Below are 3576 nucleotides of genomic sequence, written 5' to 3'. Positions count from 1 at the left end.
AGCACAAACGGCAAGGGTTTCAATGAGAAGTGTTTTGGGGAGCATAAGGGACAATATGGTCGTCATAACATTGCTTAAATAGGGTGCAAACCCTCGGATTAGGGTTTTTGTTCGAACAGTACCTACTCGCCGAGTCCGGGACCCAACTCGCCGAGTCCATCACTTAAGTCCCGCGTCCCATCCCGCTTCTACTCTGCGAGTTGGTCCTTCAACTCGTCGAGTCCAAGGCCAAAATGCAAAAATATATAAATAGCTAATGAAAGAAATACGTACCAAGAACCAGGTGCTACAGATTTACTTCTCCACTCCCTCATCCGTGGCAATTCTGTCGGTGTGCGTATATAAAACTTGGTTGCCTCTGGGAACGTCTCCAAAATCCATATCTATGAAAAAAAATGTAAGTATCGTTCTATTATACTATAAAAGTCATGATACAAACTTATTATATAATACAAAACGAAGTTCAAATTTTTATAGTATAAAAAACTAAACAATGATAACTATTAAAATACATTAGAAAGTAACCTTAAATGGAAGCATAAAACCAGGAACGATATACTTGTGTCCTTTCTTCGATTCGGGATTGGCCTGCTTGAATTCTCTAAACTCTTCTATTTTCTCAAACATTCCACGCATCATACGCGATGTATATTTCTAGAAATACGTACCCCATGCAAACCTGCAATTTTTCAATTTATTTATTATAATTAGTGCATTAGATACTACTGCGGGAATGCATGTTTTAAATGTAATAATACCTGTTCCAATCATCTATATTATCAGCAAGCTTGTATACTGCTGCAGGAATGTCCGTTTTAACTTCCCGTCCGTGTAGACCCTTCAACATAAAAACAAGATGGGTAAGCATCACATCATCTTCATCTTGTAGTGCCAAATAATTCGGGGACATAATCAAGTCTTCTAAATCTTTCAGCCGCAAACATGAATCAGAAATATCTGGGAACAACCGAGCACGGAGCTTTGAATTTGACTGACCCTTTTCGTCATGGTGTAAATCTACATAAGGACCAACCTTTAAACCGCAAATCAGAATATATTCAGTTTCACCAAAATTCAACTGGATCCCCTCTATATCAAACAGAAACCTCCTCATTTCAAATATTTGTTGAGACCTTACTTCGTGCAACATCATCATATGCACAAGTAATGGATCACCATGTGGGATATGCATTCCTAAGAATATTCCAAAGGGGGAAGCTTCGAATAATACTCGTTGTGATTGTGTTAGACGCGGAAAATAATTTTTAATCGTAGTCCCCACCACGCCTTTCAAAGTTAACTCCGCTTTTTGATTGAGATCTTCGTGCTACACAACAAAAAAATAAAAAATACTATTTCATTTAAAACATTACTAATTGAAAAAAATATATATTAATCCATTATGAAATAAATAGCAACATATTTAAAAACAGAAAAATAAAAATTGTGCAAAAACCATCACTCCGCGGAAGCTAGAGGTCATTCCGCGGATGCCTCTCCGCGGAGTGACCTCTAGCCAACGCGGAGGCCTGCATTGTTCGATTACAACATTTCACAGAGGAAACACATCACTCCGCGGAGCACCCTCTGCGGACTGACGTCCCCCTCCGCAGAATGGATCATCCCCAAAAACATATATGTGATTTGTAAATCTAAAAATCCTAAATCTGTATACATATTCAATGTAATAAAATGGGTTTTCCTCTAATTTGAATCATATTCGACATTTTCGACATTAATAATTAGATGAGGATGTGAGAAATACCCGGGAACCGTATCCATCGACAAAAACATCAGGGAATTCGTGGTCCATCGGTGACGGAAAGAGATCAGCGACTCGATTTCGCCGGATTTGAAGTCGTCGTCGGAGTTGAAGTCGTCGCCGGATTTGATGTCTTCGATCAAGCCTCTGCGACCCGATGCGGAGTGACGAAGACGAACGGGGACCAGTGGGGACCAAAAGACGACCCCTTCGTTTTTCTCATTAAAAATGGTTGAAATTACAAAATTACCCCTTCTTCGCGGAGATTTCATGGTTCCGCGGAGGGTCCTCCGCGGAAATATGTCTATATCTTGAAAAAGCTTTTTTATGACTAAATTTTGAAATTAACCCCCATTTTTTGTCTATTTGCTGTATTTTCCCTATAATCAAACTATTCATTTATTCCGATAAAACTTGAAAGAAAGAGAGAAAATGAATATAAAAACTACTTTTTATTAATTTATAAATACTCACTTCTTACATCAATTATATATAGAAAATGTCTAACTTAGCTATTAAACCAACTCAATTACTATTTCTATTTTTTTTTCTAATCCGTTTCGGATTAAAATAAAGTGTAAAATACTACTTAGTAATTAAACCTAGCTAGATCCTTCTGCTTATAGGGTTTTATTACGTACTATCGGAACCTGCGGCTTGCTCCGGATGCCATAATCGGTGGTGCAATGGGCTGCATGTCTTGATCAATAACCTCACACTCGGGCAAAGATGTCGGGTATCTGTCCGTATCATAGCAATACGAGTATGTCATATACTGTGCCCTATACTCATGCATTCTTCTTCTTTCGTTCGCAGGAATACCATCAGAAGATATATCATAGCGCCTACACTCAGTTTGCAAAGACTCGGAAGGGTCAATCTGACACCCATCTATGATGAACTTGGTGTAACCCGTAACAAACGGACCTTGCTGGAAATCAACTCTATACTCACCTTTGTGGGTAGCCCAGTCCGACCCATCCCATATTGTGCCATACATATACATCGGCTTAGATGGAAAATCACCACCCATTCCTTCAACATTCGGCACTTCCCTAATTGCTAAATCATCCACAAAGAAAATAACCCAATCTGTATTCCATAGAATACCATAATCGTGAAAATCTGTAGAAGGGTCAAAGGGCAACGTGTATCTTTCTTCTCTGCCTCTATGGATGCTTCCGTTTCCGTAAAGATTGGTCTGAAGAACCCACTCTTCTCCTGCGATATGACCAAGAAACTCAAAATCAATCTCATCTCGGTAGTAGTCACTGTTTTGAGCATAGAAAGTAACAACGACACCGGCAGTATAGTTGTTGTCTGGTAGCTTGATGGAGGCAGTGAACAAGCCATGATTGTATGCATATCGTGAAACAAAACCCGACCCTGCAGTCGACCACTGATTCATGGAGATTTGGACGGATTTACCATCGTCGGATGGTTTGACGTTTTGGTATCCAAACAGTGGGGAGAAAGATTCGGTGAAGGAGATGGTGGAAGGAATGAGTGAGAAAGAAGGTATAAAGATGGTGATGACGCAAAGAATAACAAGTGGTAGATATGTAGAGAACAACATGTTGATTATTTCAGCGTTAGAAAAGATTTTGTGGGTATATATAGATGCATATATAGAGCAGATAGTGCGTACATTCATGTATATATACACACAAATTAATGATGTATAGTATAAGATTAGAAGAGTAAGTTAGGCAAGACAAGAAACATATATAATAAGAATATGAACTGCGACAAAAGACATTCAAATATGCATACATTGGTTTCATTCCAACTACCAGTCATTCACTTTAATATAC

General features: G+C 38.7%; 1 pseudogene; it reads right to left on the bottom strand.

The window, feature by feature from the left end:
- Nucleotides 1-2382: 2382 nt before the first annotated feature.
- Nucleotides 2383-3338, bottom strand: LOC145098344 (putative xyloglucan endotransglucosylase/hydrolase protein 30 pseudogene; annotated as a pseudogene).
- Between the last annotated feature and the right edge of the window lie 238 nt (nt 3339-3576).

This window comes from Lactuca serriola, chromosome 4, assembly GCF_051521515.1.
Source record: "Lactuca serriola cultivar US96UC23 chromosome 4, Lser_US96UC23_V15, whole genome shotgun sequence".
NCBI lineage: Eukaryota > Viridiplantae > Streptophyta > Magnoliopsida > Asterales > Asteraceae > Lactuca > Lactuca serriola.
This window is presented reverse-complemented; position numbering and strand designations above follow the sequence as displayed.